We start from the raw sequence: 22093 nt of genomic DNA, 5'->3' as shown, positions 1-22093 counted from the left end.
GGGGGGGTGAAGGGGAAAGTAGGAGCATGAATCATGTAACCATGCTAAAAATGAATATTAATAAATGTTTAAAAAAAAAGGAAATTGAGGTAAACAAGTTTGAGTGACTTGCGATGACAAATATCCCTTTCTCTAAGCTCAATCCTATCCATTTTGCCACCTAAACTACCAAAATAAATTATTTGCAAGCAATAAAATAAAGTAATACTTTCTGTATTTTGGGCCATAATGTGTTATACATTTAGTTATGCAGATATTGACTAGATATTAGAATGGGTGAATTATTACTCTGAATGAACTGATTTCTCATTCAGAGCCACATTTTATAATACAACCTTATAATAAATTTCTATAATAAATAAATTTAATAAAATCCTATAATAAATAAAAAATAATTATTGCTATTAGCAAAATGTCGGTTATACACATCAGGATATATTTGATATTGGAAAACTATTTGAGAAGGGTAATGTGACTGAAATAGAATAAATATTACATAGTTTTATTTCTTTAAAGATTCAAAACACAATAAAAACTTGTTGAAAAGAAACTCACTAGAAAATGCATTTGGTTACATCAGTTTAAATGGCGTTGCCTGGGCATATGGAGTAATTGAAGGAGATCTCTATTATTAAAAATATGGATTGAATCTTTGCCAATCAGAATCAGCATCAACATAGTGGCTTTCTAACACATATAATAGCTAATTGGTTCCTCTACTACTGATGCCACTACATTAGTAAAAGTTTTGATCACCTCTTACTTAGCTCTCTTACATAGCTTTCTAGCTGGCTTCCCTGTTTATCATTTTTCTCCTACACAGTCTATATTGAACTTGATTGACAGATTAACCTTTCTTATATGCCAATTTCTTCTCATCACTTTTGCTCAAAATCTTCCAATAGCTCCTTAAAGTTTAAACTCATTTTCTCAACTTCTAGGCCCTACCTAATTTTATTTCCTGATATTCCCCAACATATGTTCTTTTCTCTAATTATGCTAGAATCTGGAGTAGGCTGCTATACTCACTCCTTACATTTATTCTTATTTCATTTAATTATATTAGATTCAGACTATCGTTTTAGTCTTTTGAGGTTTTACTATATCATATTTCTGTCATCCAAACTCTAAACTTTCTTACCTTAATGTCATTTGCAAGTATAATTATACTAATCTAAACCAATTCAATAAACATTTATTAAGCAGCAGTACTTAAGACCAATCTGGGTCTCTACAGGCTAACAGTTGTAACCCATCATGACTACATTATATCCTTGAAATTAGGAACATGAGTAATCTCAAGAGACCTTTCTCACTCAGGTCTACGGCACATTCAGTTTGCAATGAGACAGTAGCATTCTAAAATCAGTGAAGCAGTCATGTAAAATTCTAAAAGTCTGCAAGTATAAGTAGGGGGAAAAGGTTGTAAAGACTGAACACTCTACTGAGTCCATTGCCAGTTGTGACATTGCCTGCAATTGCTCCCAGGATGAATAAGGGTGTCCTCTATTCTTCCACTGTGGACATGGGTTATTTAGCAACACAATGGGAAATGTAAGCATGACTGGGAACAAGGTAAACAAACAAGAGGGCCAAGAACTTAAAATCAGTAGGTCTTAAGCTGCTAGCATTTTCTATAGATAAGCACTTGGCAAAATCATTTGGACATAGTCTCATAACAAAAGCAGAAGTGCTTGGTTAGAAAAGAAGATGCTCTGTATCTTGCATCTTACTGGAGCCAGAGAATATCAGAAAGCATTCAAGAGAGTGTGTCTTTGCTAGCTTAGGTTATGCCTCTAAACCAGTGGTTCCCAAACTTTTTTGGCCTATTGCCCCCTTTCCAGAAAAAATATTACTTAGCCCCCTGGAAATTGTTTTTTTTTTTTTTAATTTTAATAGCAATTAATAAGGAAAGATAAATGCATCTGTGGCCATCACCGCTGCGGCACCCACCAGGGGGCAGTAGTGCCCACTTTGGGAATCACTGCTCTAAGCAATGGCTAGTTCTGAGCTCACATTAGAAAAGATAAAATGGCTAGTCAAAATCAACCAAAATACTGACTTTTGTCTAAATTACTGAGGCCAGAGAAAATCATGTGACGTCTCCCACTCTGATCTGTTGAAATATATTGATATTCACATTTTTTGCAAAAAACAGAAGTTCTTGTAGTGGTGTATCCAACCTGAGGAATATCACAGAATCTGTGGGTACGGGGTGGGGGGGGTCACATGCTGTTGATACAAGGTGAGAAGTCAGGGTCTAGAGTTGAAAGAAGCTGGAGCACAAGGTATGAAATGATTATAGCAGTCCAGACATAGAGATGGGTCCAAAAGTAGGAAGTCGAAGTGGAATCAGGAGTTTAGAACTAACTAAATAGCTCCATTTGATTTCTGTACCTTTTTTCCATATGGGTAATTTTGTCTTTCAAGCTGTTATTTTCTTTTTTATGACTTCCATTTCTCAAAAATGTCTCAAAATGCACATTCTAATATTCATATTGGTCTTTATATGTGTTTTGAAGTACCTGAAAAGTTTTTCTTCTGTCATTTGATCCAACATGTTATAATCTCATTTGTTCAGGAAACACTTTTCTTTCATAAATAAAATAGCCTAGGTTGCCATAATAATTGTCAACAAAGTTCTTGTTAGCAGATTTTGTATGGACATGGTTTCAAGAATACTTACTAGGAGGGTTAATGTGATCACACCTCAAAATGACAAAGTCAAGTTTGACCATTGGATAACAAATGACTCACATTTATAAGGGACAGAATTTGGCAAATACTATTAGGAAAAGAAAAAAAAGGAGGGGTTTCATAACACTTCACCTCTCATCTGTTTTCTTTAATGCAAATAAAATTAAAAATAGCCAAAATAGTGTGATTTAAAACTAAGAGAATTTAGGAAGTTCCTACTTGATATGACATGTCAGGATTGTAATCTTCCATTGATATATTATCACCCAATATGCTATAGGTCATGTGGATGATTTGAGAAACATCCTGAGAATGTGGGAGAGGACAAAGATGAAATTGGTAAGGAATTAGAGAATTGTCATTTTTTGGTTAGCAGATTAGGCTAAAATATTAGCTTCAGGTTAAATAAAGGAAGGACAAGCTAGAAAATAAAAATAGCAAAAACACTTCTACATTAAAAACACTTTGAATTAGAAGTGGGAGATCTGCCGAGTTCCATGTTTCCTAGTAAAAGTTTTACAAGTTCCAACATATTTACAAGCTCAGATTCTTCAAGGTCCCTAAGACCATAAACATTTAAACAATACTCTACTATGCTAATAAAAGAAAGGACTCATGTTTGATAATTTTGCTGTCTATGACATATATAGGGTTTATATTATTTCAAATCTTTTTGATCTGGGAGTAGTTACAAAGCCCAGTGGGTAGAGCACCAGACTTGAAATTGGGAGGACCTGGGTTCAAATATGGTGTCAGACATTTCCTAGCTCTGTGACCCTGGAAAGTTATTTAATCTTTATTGCTTAGCCCTTGCCACTCTTCTCTCTTAGAACTTATACTAAAACATTAGGTAAAGATTTAAAAAAATAAAAAAAATAAGTATTGATCTCTTGGTTCATTGTCTCAGAGACTATGCCTCCACCAATTATAACTGAAATCTGAGGAAAAATTTGGAAAAGAAGAGAGAATAGAAGAGAATAACTAACTAGAATGAAACAGCCCTAATATAAAAGAGATAGCCTTTATCTCTTCTCTGAAAAAATGAGAAACAAGGATTTTTTTAAAAAGTATTTCCTACTTTTACATATTGACAATGCCAAAGGCTGAAGGTAATTCTTAAAGAAAAGTAGAAAGGGTGAAGGCATGCTAATGTCTCCTCTTTGAAAAAACAATTGTTATAAAGGTCATGTAGGCTTATTGATACAGACATCTGTAACTTCTGCAAATACTCTTGAACTTACTAATTAAAATTGAAATACATAGATTGTAGAATTCTACCTAGAAATATACACTAAAATATGTACGTATGTTTTATATCCACATAATATATAATATATAACATATAATATATGTATATATAATATACACATAAATACAAATATATATGTGTGTTTCTGGAAAGCTTATCATTATGTTAAGGCTGATTCCAATTGACAGAGATGTAGATGGGGATAAGAAACAACCTATGATTTTACTTGTATAAGGAAATCTTTAGTGAGGAAATTACCTTTTTCAATTGGGATAAGCACAATTTCTGTTTCTTGAAGTCTTAAAAAATTACCTATAGTGATAACACAACAAATATATGTCAAAGGTAAGACTTGAACCCAGATTATCTTGAATTTAAGACCAGCTCTCTAACAACTATTTCAATACAGAGAATAAAGAGAAACACACAATTTGTTACATGCAACAAATATGCAACATCATTTTTGTATATACTCAAAATGCTACATAAGTATTCATACATGGCATCATTATGTATTTAAGAAAGAAATATAAACCTAGGGACACTGTGTATCGCTTAATGAGATTATGATAATGTTGACAGTATAAAAAATAGTTATAGGTTTGCTGCCTACCATGCAGACCAGCTTCTCCGTTTTCCATATCAAAGATTACCCCTGGCAGTCTCTCTCGCATAAATATGCTATAGGAAGCCAGATGGAGAAGTAGATGTGTGGAGAAATAGAACACTGGTCCTGGTTCTTATATAGCCACTTACTATTTGAATGAGGCTGGACAAAGTTATTTATTCTCTCTCTGCTTCTGTTTTCTCATCTTTAAAATGGGGATAATAATATGACCAATATCCCCACCCCCACCCCCAACTTTCTGTGAGGATAAAATTAGTTAATATTTGTAAAACACTTTGGAAACCTTTAAAGTACTATATAACTATTAGTTATTTATTAATGTTTTGTTGTTGTTATATGCCATAAACCACACATAGGGATTCAGGCAAGAAAAAAGATGAATACACATGAATGTATTCTCATTATTTTAAAACTAATTCAGCAAATATTCCATTGATGATGAATAGAAAATATTACCTACCAATTTAGTAGGTAAGTTACAGATGACCAAAGATACTTTATTACATGCAAGTTCATATAGTTGTTCAGAGTTTTCAGACTTTTCTTGACCCATTTGTGGGTTTCTTGGCAAAGATACTGGAGTGGTACTGTCATTTCCTTCTACAGATCATTTATAAATAAGTAAACTAAACCAAATAGGGTGAAATGACTTACTCAGTGTCACACAGCTAATAAGGGTCAGAGGCTGGATTTGAACTTGGATGTTCCTGATTCAAGACCCAGTATTCTATCCACTGTGCCACCTAGCTGCCTTCATAGTGGTCTCCAAATATTCCATGGCTGTAAGTCTTATCTCTGCCAATTAACTTAATTTTTTTATTTTTTTCCCTAGGTCTTCCTGACTTTATTTTTTGGAAAATTTTATTTAATTGATTAATTTAGAATATTTTCTCATGGATATAAGATTCATGTTCTTTCCCTCTCCTCCCCCAACCCCTCATGTAGGTGATGCACAATTTCACTCAGTTTTACATGTGTCATTGATCAAGACCTATTTCCATATTATCAATATTTGCACTGGGGTGATCATTTAGAGTCAATATTCCCAATCATATCCCCATCATCCCATGTGATCAAGCAGTGGTTTATCTTCTGTATTTCTGCTCCCATAATTTTCCTCTAAATGTGGATAGCGTTCTTTCTCATAAGTCCCTCAGAATTGTCCTGGGTCAGTACATTGCTGCCAGTACAGAAGTCCATTATTTTTGATTGTACCACAGTGTATCAGACTCTGTGTACAATGTTCTTTTGGTTCTGCTCTGTGGAGATCTCTTTATCATCTCTTATAATCTGATATGGACAGTTTAGTTGATAAGGAAATAATGGGACAGGAAGATCTTTTACCTCATGCTTCCAGCTCTGGCTCCAGGAGCATGGAGTTTATTGTATATATTTCAAGACTCATTTCACACAAAAGAACCCTCCTGAAACTTTGCAGATGCACAGAAGTTACAAATTATGTCATATCAAAACACAAAACATTGGTTTCAGAATAGAACAAGGCCAAGGCTGAATTTTGACTAGGTTCTTATCAGAAAACCAAGTTGGGGAGTATCCCTCTCAGGCTCGAATTGCCCCCCTAAGATTTTGGCCTTGGCTATACCAGGCAGCAGCATTCCTGGTCAAAGGGGGAACAGTGTTAACCCTTTAAATTCAGTTTTGATAGGAACTTAAAGCTTTTCAATAAGGCCACAATACTCTTCAACAAGAAATCACAAGGATCACAAAAGGGGTCAAAAGAGGAGTCTCAGATTTTTATCTATTCTCTTATTGGCTTCCCACATTGCTCCTTTCACTCTGCATGAATACCTGGAGGTTGTTCCAGTTCACGTGGAATTCCTCCAGTTCATTATTCCATTGAACACAGTAATATTCCATCACCAACAGATACCACATTATCCAATTGAAGGGCATACCTTCATTTTCCAATTTTTTGCCACCACAAAGAACATGGCTATAAATATTTTTGTACAAGTCTTTTTCCCTATTATCTCTTTGGGGTACAAACCCAGCAGTGGTATGGCTGGATCAAAAGGCAGATAGCCTTTTAGCTGCCTTTGGGCATATTTCCAAATTGCCATCCAAAATGGTTGGAGCAATTCACAACTCCACCTGCAATGCATTAATATCACAATTTTGCTACACCCCCTCCAAAATTTATTACTTTCCTTTGCTGTCATGTTAGCTAATCTGCTAGGTATGACGTGGTACCTCAGAGTTGTTTTGATTTGTGTTTCTCTAATTCTAAGAGATATAGAATACTTTTTCATGTGCTTATTAATAGTTTTTATTTCTTTATCTGAAAATTTCCTATTCATGTCCCTTGTCCATTTATCAATTGGTGAATGGCTTGATTTTTTGTATACCAATTAACTTTAATATTAATATTTTTTTTTAAACCCTTGTACTTCAGTGTATTATCTCATAGGTGGAAGATTGGTAAGGGTGGGCAATGGGGGTCAAGTGACTTGCCCAGGGTCACACAGCTGGAAGGAGGCCAGGTTTGAACCTAGGACCTCCTGTCTCTAGGCCTGACTCTCACTCCACTGAGCTATCCAGCTGCCCCACCAATTAACTTTAAAACACAAAAATCCTTTGAGCCCTCCAACTGTTTTAGAAAGCTTTTCCATTGCCCTCAGCATTTAGGAGAGTGTTATAAATGGTTATTATGATAATAGTTAACAGTTATATATCACTGCATAATTGTATTCCTCTATTAAGTTAAAAGTTCCTTGAGAGGAGGAACTATCTTATGCCTTTCTTTGCATTCTCAGCATTTAGTGCTGTTGTTTCCTCACAGTAGGCACTTAATAAATGTTAGGGACTGTAACAATGACCTTATTCTAAGGAAGGGATAGAGTCAACAACTAATGGAGAAACTTTCCAAGGAATTGAAGTTGTTGATAATTTTGTGTAACTAGAGTTCAGATGAATTGGAATGATGAAGATAACTCCACCCCTCTTTGTTTAAAGGACCACTATCTTATAAAGGTAGATCCTATTAGCTTGGCAATGTCATTGTTAAAGTTATGTATCTAGAAGATGATCTTCTTTCTTGAGAGTAGTCAAATAAAATTGGTTAGAGATTTAAGCCACATATCTTGCCACTTGTATATTATTCAAAATTAAAATATTCTACTTTAAAATTGATTAAACATTAATTAGGGTAATTTGAAAGCACATAGAATTTAAAGTCTCAAAAGAAAAAGGACAATCAAGGCACCAACCAATGATTTTCTATGATGAAAGATTTTGATAAGATAGATTTGTGATTTCATGGTGTAGGAATTTGACAATAAGGAATTTCCTCTATCAATGCAGATTGGAATTTTCTCTGCAATTTATACATTTAGAGTTGCATAGATATCAATGAGAGAGAGATTAAGAGATTTGCTCAAAATCAAGTAATCAGTATACCTCTAGTGGGACTTTATGTCTTCCTGCAGGACTATGAGGTTAGCTCTTAGTCTGCTAATGATTCCTGCAATCTCTTGATTAACTTTTATACTAATTAATGCAGTCAAGTTTGGTGTCCTCTTAGAGTTTATAACTACATATATATATATGTATATATATATATATACACACACACATATATATAAACATATATATACATATATGTTTACTATATTTCTATATATATTTACTGTTGCTGTATTTAACATGTAGAAATGTGTTTTTGTAAATATAGAAATATATTTATGTAATATATATATATATATATATATATATTTTTTTTTTTTTTTACCTAAACTTATCTTAAAGTGCCTGAGAGCCTTTAACCTTCCAGTAGTTCCTGGCAATATCTCTCTACTCTTCCTTTCTAATTACTAGACCTTTAGAGATTGGAACATTTAAGTTTGGCATAAATGCTACCACTTTCCAAGTCAGAAACTCCCCAGGCTCATTCTCTAGCCACTTTGTCTACTGCTAGTCCCAGCTGATAACTGCTTTTAATTAGTTTAATTGTCTAACTTTCTTGGCCAGCATTTGCAAGGGGATCTTAGCATTTTCCCCTTTGAGGCTTCATAGTTTTAAATAGTGTTGCTTTTCTTCTGGGGCTTACTTTCCCATATGGATCTAAATGGAAGAAGCAAGAAATCAGCTTGATACTAACTTCAGTAAACTGTTTCTTCCTCCAGTCCCAGGATCCTTAAGTAGATCTATATCTACTTTCCTATCTTGTTACCCTTGTAGTTATTTCTGCTTGCCCATTTCAGGTGTGTAGCTACTGATATCCTAGAAAATGCATTTTATAACTAGAGATTCAGAAATAATTGGTTTGTTCGATGTTGTTGGCTTTGTTTTTTTTGGGGGGGGTTGGGATCTATTCCAAGGACCTCAAGGGAAACTGAACTACCCCCTACTTTTTCTAGTCTTTAGTTAAATATATCTAAATATAAGAATTAGTTTTGTTTTTAAATTTAGAATAGTAATAGCAATATGTAATCAGAATGGGCCCTTCTTATCTTCCTCTTTTCCTCCTTACTATTTTGCATTTAGAAGAGAAAACCAGAAGGGAAGATTGAGAGTGGTAAGAAGGAAGGAGGTAGGATGTGGGAGAAGAGAAGGAAGTAGAGATTGAGTGAAAAGGGAAAGAGAGAGGGATAGAAGAGGGATGGGAATTGAAAGAATAAGAAGAAAGGAAAGGGGAAAATAATTAAGTGGAGAAGCAGTGAATATGGAGGAGAGAGGGAGATGATCAAAGACAGGTGAGAGTTTAGTATAAAGAAGGGAAGAGGAATGAAAAGACAAACCTAAAGGAGAAGTGAAGTAACAGAAATGAAAGAGTCTCTAAAGGTCCAAGATGAATCATAATAGTGCCACTTATTGGAGCCTTGCCACTCCCTAGTTTCCCTCCTTTCTTCTAAGAAAATTGAACAGTTGACCTCTACAGTCCTCAGATCTGTGTGGCATTTGAAACTAATTATTAATGCAGCTATTGTTCCTTTAGAAACTTAAGTGTGGCTGCAGGTGAAAATGGTTTTGTTTAATTTGCATGCTTTCTAATCAATAGCCAGTGCATGTAATACTGTGTATATTTATTCATATTGAAAATACAATGATAAGCCCAGTTTCCTGTGCATCACTAAGTAATTCACAATAAGATCATTTAAATACAAATAGATTTGGGAGAATTGGCTTTGAACACTGTATTTTTTCTGTGTTCAGTGCCAGGTGCTGAATTCCATCCTGTTATAAATATGACCAGTTTGTTGGGTAGATTGAACACATCTGTTCTCCCCTAGAAGGCTTCCATGTGAATATTAATCTTCAAGAGTTTTTGCCTCCTCCCTGTTTGTGCTACCTGCTAAATTGCCATATGAGCACGTAGAGATTAGCACTTGCTCATTAAAGACTTTAAACAGCATAGGGAGATGCACCAGGCAAAATGTGAGCAGTAGATCTATCAGTTCTCAGTTTAAAAGGATTAAAAAGATTAAAAGCAAATGGGAGATTCAGGCAAGAAGGTGACAATTGTTTATCTTACCTCAGAGTGTTCTAAAGGGAGCTGACTAAGTTGGGAACCAATGGAATTCATGAAAAGAATAAATAACCAGACAATCACACAGCTCACAAATGTATGTTGTTACTTTGCACACTTAAATTGGAACATATATCATTGATCCTAGGATCACAGATCTATAAATGGAAGAGACCTCAAAGGCTATCCAGTCCACCCTCTCACTTTATAAAAGAGGAAACTGTGATTTAAATGTCACTTCTGTTCCAACCAATTAGAATTAATTAGGAGATGATCTGCCACTCCCACACATAGCTTGCTAATAGCATTCTTAGTACCATTAATCCTGTTATTTCAAGTCCTTCTAATGGGCTCCTTAAGTTTCTCTGATGATTCATATCTTCTACAGTCTTTAAGACCTTTTCAAATACTTTCCGAGAAAATCTTTTTTTAATGGCATGACACCCAACTGGATGATGGGAAGTTCCATTCCCAGCTACAGGTATTAGTGGACAAATGCTTGGAGGCTGACAACTATTTGCTTGGGAAAATAATTCAGTCTGTGATATAGAAAATGGAAAGGAAACTGATCATCCAAATCATGTAGGGAAAAAGCAAGAAAAAACAGATCATTCTTAGATATTGAGAAATCAAACTGGAAGGGGTAAAAGATGATAAAACCAAAGGCCAAGGAATAATTGAGTGACAATCAAACAAGAAATAGGAAAACTCAAGGAAGGAGAATCAGAATGCTGATCAGGGAAGTCCTATGGCATAGTTAACTCTAGCAAGGGTCCTGAAGTTGAAAAGGGTCCTGACAAGCCTCTTAGGCCCAACTAATCTGTTCTTGAAGTTATTATGATATCTTATGTGGGCTTTATCATTTAAGAACACCTTTTGAGAATTCAGGAGTATGCATCCCAAAAGTTATAACTTTTTTTTTTTTTAACCTCTTCTATCAATTGAGAAAGATGAGGTTCAGAAAAGGGAGACTGACCCTATTTCAGCTAGGTTGGAATAATGGAAAGATGGAAAGGAATCATCAAACCTACTTTTATGACTAAGTTTCCAAACTTCTGGGCTGTGTATATCATTTCACTTTTATGAATATCATTTTCCTCATCTGCAAAATGGAGATAATGATGCATGTGCTAGATAACTCACAGTGCTATTATGAAAAAAAAACAGAAAACTTTTAAACCATAAGTTTCTACAAAATAGCAAGTGTTAATATGAGTTACTGTTATACAAAGCCAATTGTCTGTCTTTCCTTTTTTCCTAAATATCAGAATTTAGATTAGAACATTGAGATAAACCAAGTGTTGTCTACAATAGATGCCTGGCCCTTTTTCTTTATGATGTGTTCATTCTTAACATAGTTTATTGCATTGTTGTCATCATCTTTATCATTTGTAGCTCATTTGAATCTATTATTAAGCCAGTCCTGTTAATCAAGGATTTTGAAATAATCTATTTTTGTATTACAATTCTAGTTTAGGTATAGGACATGTTTTTAGAAATACAACCTTAAATATTAATATATGTATGACTATAACAATGTATAGAAATAAAGCATGAGCATGAAAAGGGATAAAAATAGGGCATAATTACTCGGAAAATGCTCAATATGTAGAGTGAATATTACTTTAAAATAATGTTCACATAAAATGACTAAAAGACTAAATGACTTCTTTGTAATCATTTTAACTGAAGAGAACATTTTGTATTCAAAATATAACAATGTAGATTGTCACCAATTAAGACTTTTCACAGCCTTTGTTAAAGATCCATGTTAAATGCTATTAATATTTTTTAAAGTCTCATTAAATAGAATACAGATTTTGCCACTGGGAGCTTGCTAAGAAGAAGAAAGTAAATGGCAGGGATAAATGGACAGTATTGTTGAATGAAAAAAAAATTAAGAGTATGTTTCCTTAGGTTTCAGAATAGAGGCTGGTTTTACTTTTAATCTTTGTTAATAATCAAAAAGAAAGACTGAATAGTGGCATTTTACAATTTAGAGATGACAATAAACTCTTTTGGATAATATGGGGATTGGACCTGTGATGTCAGTGAAAGAGATTTCTTAGACCAGGAAACTTCTTCTCCTAATGTTGGTCAGCACTTTACTTGTAACCACATAGCATTAGAGAATTTCTTAAAACTTCGCAAAGTTAAATGTCTTGGCCAAGATTAAATGTAAGGGTGTGGTGGAGTCAGATCCAAATGTCTTATCACAGCTGATTATAAAATCTTTATAATGATCATTTACATCAGAAATATGAAATCAAGACTTGATTTGTTGTTTTATTGTTTTTTTTTAGACTTAAGGTAATAGAAAAATGTTAATAATGCAGATAAAGCTTTAAAAGTTCCTTGTGCATTTAGGATGTAGCTTTTATACATTTATCCTCATACTAATTCTCAGTAAGTATGTGTCAGAGATGACATTTGAACACAAATGTTCCTGGCTCCAGGCAGTCTTGAAACACCATGAATTACTGTTCTTTCTTGATTGAGAAAAGTAAAAATAATGTAAGTAAAAAAAAAGTAAAAAAATGCATTATAAATGACATCAAGGTGACAAATAAGTCTTTTTTTAAACCCTTATCTTCTGTATTAGCATCAATACTAACTATAGGTTCCAGGGCAGAGGGCTAAGGCTAGGGCCATATTGGCAAACCTATGGCATGCATGCAAGAGGGGCTGCTTCTCTACCCCTTTTCACTGAGCCTCAGAATATTTCTCACATCACCCACCCCTCTGCCCAACAGCCTAATGGGAGGCTTCCTCCCTCCCCTGTCTGGGCTAAGGCAGGAGTGTGGGGCTCACACATAGTGTGAAGATTGCAGTTTGGGCACTCAATTCCTAAAAGGTTCCCCATCACTGGGCTAGGGCAATTGGGGTTAACAGTGACTTGCCCAAGGTCACAAAACTAGGAAGCATATGGGGCCAGATTTGAACCTAGGACCTCCCATTTCTATATCTGGTTCACTATCCAATGAGTTACCTAGCTGACCCAACAAATAAGTCTTTAAAAAACATAAAGATAAATGAATACATTTGATGATAAAATACCTAATCCCTGTTTCTGTATTTCGGTATCTCTCTGTTTATCTCTCCCTTTCTTCTCTCCCCTTTTAAACTTGTAGAATTCCCGGAAAAAAAAATCATAATATAGGAAAGAAACCTGGAAGCCACAACAGATCACATTTTGCTAACAAAGTTTTTAGCTCATAAGAGATTAAGACAATAGCTGACACTGAAGTTGCTGCAGGGGGTAAAATATACTACCAGTTCTGGTAGGAAAGAAGCAAAGAATCATTGCACTTAGAGCTGAGAGGACAGACCTTAGAGCTAAGCTGGTCAAAATCTCTCATTCTGAAAATAAGGAGAATAAAGTTCTAAAAGGTTTAGTGATTTGCTGTCACACAGCTAGGAAAGAACAAAAGCTTCAAATTTCACCCTGGTTTCTCTAACTTCATGTAGAGGGTTTTTTTCACTTTACAGAATAGGTTGTCTCCAGGCTTAAAATACGTGTATTGATCACGAGAGGTAAGCATTAGAATCAATTTATCTTTATTTATTTATTTATTTATTTATCAAATCATTTATGAAATAGCTGTTCCATATTCAACATTTTGAAAAACCAAAACTTATGGGGAAAAATTGTAAGAAGAATTTTCCAAAGTAGGTAAAAGAATAAATGGTTGTCATACTGAATGTAAATGAAATCCAGCTGGCAAGTAGCAGAGAGCAAGGTGCTGGAAGATGGGCGAAGTTTTGATTATTCCTTTATCCTCATATAAATTATAGTTGAGACAGATAGATTGCTCAGTAAATAGAGCACTGGGTCTTGAGTTAGGAAGACCAGAGTTCAAATTCAGCCTCAGACCCTTACTAGCTAGGTGACCCTGCACAAGTCACTTAGCCTCTGTTTGCCCTAATCCACTGAAGATGGAAATGACAAATCATTCCTTTATCTCTGCCAAGAAAATCCCATGGACAGTTTTTAGGGTCCACAGGGGCATGGAGAGTCAACAACAACAATAAAAGCAAAAAAAAAAAAACCAAACAACCCTATAATTTGGAAGGAAGATAATGCAAATAGATCATTTTAATTCATACAAAGGTATGATAAGAGATCTGAAAAACATGTGTGTATATACAATGCATGTTATATATATGTATGTGTGTCTGTCTATTTTATGTGTATTTATAGATAGGCATACATATTATGTCTATATATTTGACTAGACAGACATATATACATAAATATATATCTATAATGTGCACATATGATAGAACACAGAAAGATTGATCTCTAAACTGTCACCAATGACTTGTGTATCCCTGGAAAAATCACTTGAACCCTAAAAGCCTTCATTTCCTCTAAAATGAGAGGGTTGAATTAGGTTATATTGAAGGTACCTTCCAATCCTTTGACCCTATGACTAATCCTAAGGCACTGAGTGGAGCTCTATTCCCCTCATCCAAAGAGGAATATGATACAATTAGAGAAGTTCCAGAGAAAGACAGCAAAAATGATCAGAAAGGGATTCAATTAAACTTAATTCATCAAGTATATTGAATACTATTATGGAAGAGACAATGAGTTAAACAATATGGACAAAAAGATAGTCTCTGTTCTCATTGACTATAATTCTGCTGCTGAGAAACAGAGAAATATAAATACAAAATGCACACAAGGTAATAATGCTAGGAAAAGGGTGGTGGTTGAGGATAAAAACCAATACCTGGAGGAATCAGGAGCTTATTTTGGAGGAGATGAGTTAACCATTGAAGGATGGAAGGAACAAAGGAATGAAGGAAGGAAGGAAGGAAGGAAGAAGGGATACAATCATTTTTTAAACCCCTTCCCTTCTGTCTTTAAAATTATAATTTTTATTTTTTCCATATTACATGTCAATACAATTTTCAATATTTTCTGACACTTTGAAGTCTATGTTCTCCCTCCTTTCCACTCCTTCTTCTCCCTAAGAAAGCAGGCAATATGATATAGGTTGTATGTATTATCATATAATACATCTTTCCAAGTTCATCATGTTGTGAAACAAGACTTTACCTTCTGTCTTAGCATCGATACTAGGTATAAATTTCAAGGCAGAAAAGAAGTAAGGGCTAGGCAATTGGAGTTAAGTGACTGGCCCAGGATCACACTGCAAGGGTATCTGAGGTCCAATTTGAACCTAGGACCTCTCCTCTCCAAGCCTGGAAATAATCATGTTTAAATTACTAATAAATACCATGCATTGTGCTAAGTGTTCATTTAGCCCTTATAATGACCCTAGGAAGTAAGTGCTATTATTATTCAATTTTACTGAACTGAAGCAGGTTTGCTCAGGATCATGAAGCCATTAAGTGTTTGATGTCAGATCTGAACTCAGAGTTTCCTAACTGAATTGGCCCAGTTCTCTGTCTAGAAGTTTGGGGACTTCTAAGAAGCACATGTGAGAAGGAAAGCCAAGGGACATCATAAACAAAGGTTATGAAGGCTACAGAGATAGGAGGAGAAATTTATTTAGAGAAAACAATAAATAGGTCAGTTTGGTATAAAGCATGATGTGGAGTACAGGCTGAAGGGGAGGATGTGATTGAAGTCTATGAACATAGTGAATTTAGGGGACATAAAGTTGTTCACTGAAACCACCAATATGAGGACATGAAGTCAATTTAAGCATACACACAGTGATTAATTTTTGTGCCTCCAAACAGGGTGTCCAGGCTAGAAAAGTAGTTAACAACCAGTTATTAAGCACTAATTTACTTACTCATCACCATTGTGCCAAGTACTGTGGATACAATGAAAGAGGAAAGACATCCTCTTTTCTTTCTATTTTTAAAAATTTTATTAATTTATTTTAAACATTCTTTTCATTTAACATTTTTGAATTCCAAATACTCTCCCTACTTCACACACTATCCCCATCCAATATCAATTATACATATGAAATAATGCAATTTTTTTCAATATTAGTTGTATATTTTTAAAAGGCAAGAAAATAAAGTGAGAAAATCATACTTTAAGTTGCACTCAGAATTCATCGGTCCTCCCTCTGAAGGGAAATAGAATTTTTTCATCATGAGTCCTTTGGAATTGCCTTGGACCAGTGATGGGCAAACTTCTTAAGGAGGGGGCCAAAGGAAAGGAAATGCTCATCTGTCAGTCTGTTTCTAAGGCAACTCTTTTGAAGTTTCATTGTATTGTAGCCTACTCATTGTATTCGTCAGATTAGGAATAATGTCAGGAGGCCGGATAGAACATTTCAGGGGGCCACATTCTGGCCTGTGGGCTGTAGTTTGCCCATCACAGCCTTAGATCATTGTATTGATTAGAGTAACCCATTCTTTCATAGTTTATCATCATTATAATATTGGTGTTAATGTGATCACTGATCTTCTGGTTCTTCTCATTTAACTCATTTATCAGTTTATTGAGGTTGGCAGGTTTTTTCTGAAATCACCTCTTTTGTCATTTCCCACTTCATAATAGTACTCCATCAGACTCATATGACAACTTTTTCATCCATTTCCCAAATGATGAGCATCCCTGTAATTTCCAAGGCTTTGCCAGCACAAAAAGAACTTCTATAAATATTTTTTTATATTTATAACTCCTTTTTCTTTTCTTTTCTTTTCTTTTCTTTTTTTATCTCTTTAGCAGATAGGCCTAGTAATAATATTGCTGGATCAAAGGGTATGCACAGTTTTATAGTCCTTCAGGTCTAATACCAAATTATTCTCCATACTAGTTGTACATGTTTACCAATCCACTAAGGGTTCACTGATAACCCCTTTTCCTAGATGGGGAAAATAGGTAAAATAATGCCCTATGAAGAAAATCTACATAGGATGATTAGAGATAATCAGCAGAGAAAAGATTTAAGGCAGATAAGGAAAGAGTTCTTGTAAAAACGTTAGATTTTAGCTGGTCCTTGAAAGAAGCTGGGGAACTCAAAAGGTAGATAGAGTTAAAGAGTGAGAGAATTCCTGAAGTCAGGAGTTCTTATGAATGACAAAACAATAAAAAAGTTTTTAGAAAAGTCAGATTTGGTTTAGTGAATTAGGCACTTGACTTGAAGTCAAAAAGACCTACATTCTAATCTCACCTCAGACACTTAATAGTTGTTTGTCCCTAGCCTGGACATAACACATTCTTTATTTCTAAAATAAGGGAGTTAGATTTTATAACCTCTACAACCTCTTTGATTGTTTATGGATCCTTCATATTTTATAATTTCTGCTACTGCTACTGCTGCTGCTACTACTACTACTACTACTACTACTACTACTACTACTACTACTACTACTACTACTACTACTACTATGAAGACTACATAGATTATTACTGCTGTTACTGCTGCTGCTACTCTTATGACTTCTATTGGAATATCATTACTGGTGCTACCAGCATTCTTCTTCCTACTAGTATTACTACTGCTATTATTATTCAACATTTGGTGAAAAACTTTGTATAGCACTATTCTCTTTTGATCTTCAAAATAGTCTCACAAGTTCTTTTATTACCATTTTACAGATGAGAAAATAAGGCTGAGAGAGATAAAGTTTGATTTTTCTCTGAGGCCAATTTATACAGCTTTGAGGCAAATTTATTTTATTTTACATCATAAATATTTTATTTTCTCCAATTACATGGAAAAACAATTTTTAAATTCTTTTAAAAATTTGTTTCAAGTTTTTTGTGTTTCAAATTCTCTCTCCATCCCTTCCCCCATTGAGAAAATTAGTAATTTGATATGGATTATACATATGCAGTCAATGCAAAGCGTATTTCTACATTACTTATGTTATAAAATGCATCACAGGAAAAGTTAAACAAAACAAAACAGTATGCTTTGGTCTGTATTCAGAACTCATCACTTTCTTTGCAGGTAGTCAACATTTTTCATCATAAGTCCTTTGAAATTGTCATGGCTGACTGCATTACTGAGAATAACTAAGTCATTCACAATTGATCATCATACAATATTGCTGTTACTGTGTACAATATTCTCCTAGTTCTACTCTCTTCACTTTGTATCAATTCATTTGTGTCTTTCCAGGTTTTTTGGAAAGCATTGTGCTGATCATTTCTTTTAGCACAATAGTATTCCATCACAATCATAAACCAAAACTTTTTCAGCCATTGCACAATTGATGAACATCCCCTCAATTTCTGAGTCCTTTGCCAAGAACTGCCATAAATATTTTTGTATATTTAGGTTCTTTTCAATTTTTTTTATTTCTCTGGGATACAGAACTAATAGTAGTATTATTAGTTCAAACAGCATGCATGGTTTTATATAGCCCTTTAGGCATAGTTCCACATTGCTATCCAGAATGGTTAGATCAGTTCCCAACTTCAACAACAATGCTCTAGTGATCTAATTTTCCCAAGTCCCTGCCAATATTTGTCCATTTTTCTTCTGTCATATTAGTCAATCTAAAAGGTACAAGGTGGTACCTCATAGTTGTTTTAATTTGCATTTATCTAATCAATAGTGATTTAGAACACTTTTTATATGACTCTGGATAGCTTTGATTTCTTCTTCTAAAAAGTGTCTGTTCATATCCTTCGATGATTTATGAATTGAGAGGATGACCTGTATTTGTATAAATTTTACTCAGTTCTCTATATAGCTATGAAATGTGGCCTTTATCAGAGTAATTTGCTTTAACATTTTTTCACCCTTATGATTATAATGTATTTCATTCCTCCCTATTTTATGCCCCCCATTCCCTGTCCTTTTCCTCTGCCTTTTCACTCTGTTGCTCCTCAAAAGCAATTGACTTTTGATTATCTCTGCCTCCCCCAGGACACCCTCCCTATCACTGCCCTATTTCTCTTACTCCTTTTCTCTCCAATTGCCTGTAGGGTAAGATAGATTTGTATACACAACTCAGTGTCATTTTGAAGCAGAATTTTAACAGGTCTTCCTGCCATTTAGTCCAGTGTTCTTTCAACTATGCCAAGTTATGCAATACTAGGTCATGTCATTTGAAACTTTGTTGGCAACAGAATCTTTTTCTGGGCCAGTTAAAAGTCTGAGAATTTCTGTTTTCATAATGAGCATTCTTATTTATATCAATGAAGTAATGGAAATCAAATCCCATTCTTTGTTATTTAAATTGCTGCTTTGTGTCTGTCTCACCATACTTAAAATGCTGCTATTCTAGTATAGAGACTTCTATGAAGAACTTCCCTGAAATACCTTCATGCCTCATCATTAAGTACAGCAGGAGGCTCTGACTTCTTCATCACTCATGAATCTGAAGCTAAAACCCTGATGGGCACATTCTTTTTGTTGAGCATTCTGGGCAATGTAGATCAGAAATTCTCCAAATTGGATCCTGAGGGCATGAAGATTTGCTACTGTACATTTGAAAGGCATCTTTTCTGGATTCTTAGTCTGAAGTAAACTTTATGAAAAGAAAAATAAATCCCTTCAAGGAAGGGCATTGAAACCCCAACAACTCAATCAACTGGTATTTCCTCCTCTTTGCTTCTTACATTAAAATACCTTATCTCCAAAATGAACACATGAAGACTTGTAGGAGGCCACATGAAATTTTCCTTGGTAAAACTTATTTTATTTCTTTTAAAACTGACTCCATTTAAGTTAATATTCAAATCATAATTTTTTAGATGGTGACTTTCAAAAAGCCAAGTTTAGAACAATTAGAGGAGTCATAAAAAAACACACTTTTTTCACCTGTTTCTCTCCTCTTCCTCTGTAAGGCACTGAAATAATATTATCTACATTTTATTTAGAATTGAAAGTTTAAATAATATGTGAATAATGAGAAAAGATCCCTAAGTACATAATCATTTTGTTTGCCATCATCCTAGAATCAGCAAAACATAGACATACCAAATAAACAAATAAAATCTTGAGATTTGTTTTATAAACGTAAGCAAAGGATTCAATTAATCTCACCTAAGTTTATGCTTGATGGAAACACTTGCAAATTGGTGTGTATAAACTTATATTCTTTTTAAATAAGCATAAGAACATAAAGAAATTTTTTTAGTTTTACATTTTAACATATTTATGCTTATCAATCAAAAAGTAATTTTTTCCCTATGGTAATCATGCCACAGCCACTTTGGATACAAGTACAAAGAATGAATGAAATGAAATGACTCTTACTCACCAAGTACATATAAAAAATATAAGCATCATTTATATAAAGTGAAAAAATAAAACATAAAAAGCATATAACATATCATATAATAGGAATAATAATAGTGTGGAGCTTTCAACTTAGACCTCTGGTAGAGTCCATTTAAAATATATTGATATTGGTGGCAGCTGCATAGCTCAGTGGATTGAGAGCCAGGCCTAGAGATGGTAGGTCCTAGGTTCAAATTTGACCTCAGATACTTCCCAGCTGTGTGACCCTGGGCAAGTCACTTGACCCCCAATGCCTATAAAATTAAAATTAAAAAATAAAATATATAGATATTAAATATCTATGAGCTATTATTCCAAAATCTAATATAATTGTGTGAATCTGTGCTCACTTAACTGTAGATTGCATCTTTTACTTAGATATGAACCTGGTGCCTAAAGGCAATATATTACTTTTTTTCCCCCTCTAACTCTTACTGGTTCCTATCTATATAGAGAGAAGAATGAAGGAGTCTCTTTATGGGCTAAATGGACACAAAATATTGAATACCAGAAATCTATTATCATACCTTCCTCCCTGTGGCTTAAAGAACTCTCTTGTTGGGATGCTATTGTGAAAGGCAATGGATCCAATTTCTATCTAGTGAATAGAGTTTGCCAAGATATTTGCATTTCCCTCTGTCCTGCCCACTACAAATAACACACACACACACACACACACACACACACACACACATTCACAGCATTTAAAAGTAACTTTTCATTTCAGATAGTTGGAGACCTGTTCTAAAGAACATCTCACCTGTTTTCCTGGATGCAAAGAACTGGAAATTAAGGAGATCACCCTCAATTGGGAAATGGTTAAACAACTTGTGGTATATGATTGTGATGGATTTCTATTTTGCTATAAAAATGATGAGCAAGATGGTTTCAGGAAAAAAAAAAAACAACCTGGGCAGACATATGAACTGATGAAAAGTGAAATGAGTAGAACTGAGAAAATATGGTACCCCATAACAGCAATATTGTAAGAATGATCAACTGTGAAAAACTTAGCTGCTCTGCTCAATAAGATGATCCAACATAATTCTTCTAAAGGAACCACGATGAAAAATGGCATCTGCCTGCGGAGAATGATCTGATGAACTCAGTATAGATTGAAGCATCTTTTTTTTTTATGTTTCTTTATTTTTTCTTTTTTTTTTTTTTTTTTGCTACATGGCTAATATAGAAATTTTTTTCTATAACTTCATAAGTATAATTGATATTATATTGTTTACCTTCTAGGGAGTTGTGAGAGGGAAGAATTTTTTAAAAATTTAAATATTTACATATATAAACATTTTTAAAGCTTGTTTACATAGCATACATATATATATATATAACATATATATGTACAAAAATTTTTACATACTATTTAATTTGTACCAGTGAGAAATATCACCCACTAGAAAGGTATGTAAAAAATTAAATTCACTGAATCCAGATATTTGGAGCTAAATAAAATGTCACTTGAGGACTCAATAAATTCTATACATAACATCCTAAATTTAACATTCAATCTAAACAACAATACATTTAAATGGAACCTGAGCCACAACACTGATGAACAAACACTGAATTTGTCCCTCCAATCAAAAATGTAACTTTTAATATGGTTATTAAAAACTGGAAAGTATATTTCTACTTTGAAATTCTTAAAACCCCCAGATATTAGTGGGGATTAAAAATCAATAAAAGGAAATCTAAAAACAATTTTGCTTTTTCACTTTCATGAACCAACTTCCAAACTAACAAAAGAACGCCAAAAACTCTCAAGATACTTATATGGATTTAGCTATACCTTTTGTAAGGACCAGAAAAATAAACACAATCATATTGCACTTCAGATTCAAACATAA

The 22093-nt window shown here is 34.1% G+C and overlaps 1 protein-coding gene across 1 annotated transcript in view; it reads right to left on the bottom strand.

The window, feature by feature from the left end:
* CNTNAP5 (contactin associated protein family member 5) overlaps positions 1-22093 on the bottom strand; it is an 845810-nt gene that overhangs the window by 622737 nt on the left and 200980 nt on the right. The window lies entirely within an intron of this gene.

This window comes from Gracilinanus agilis, chromosome 3, assembly GCF_016433145.1.
Source record: "Gracilinanus agilis isolate LMUSP501 chromosome 3, AgileGrace, whole genome shotgun sequence".
Taxonomy (NCBI): domain Eukaryota; kingdom Metazoa; phylum Chordata; class Mammalia; order Didelphimorphia; family Didelphidae; genus Gracilinanus; species Gracilinanus agilis.
This window is presented reverse-complemented; position numbering and strand designations above follow the sequence as displayed.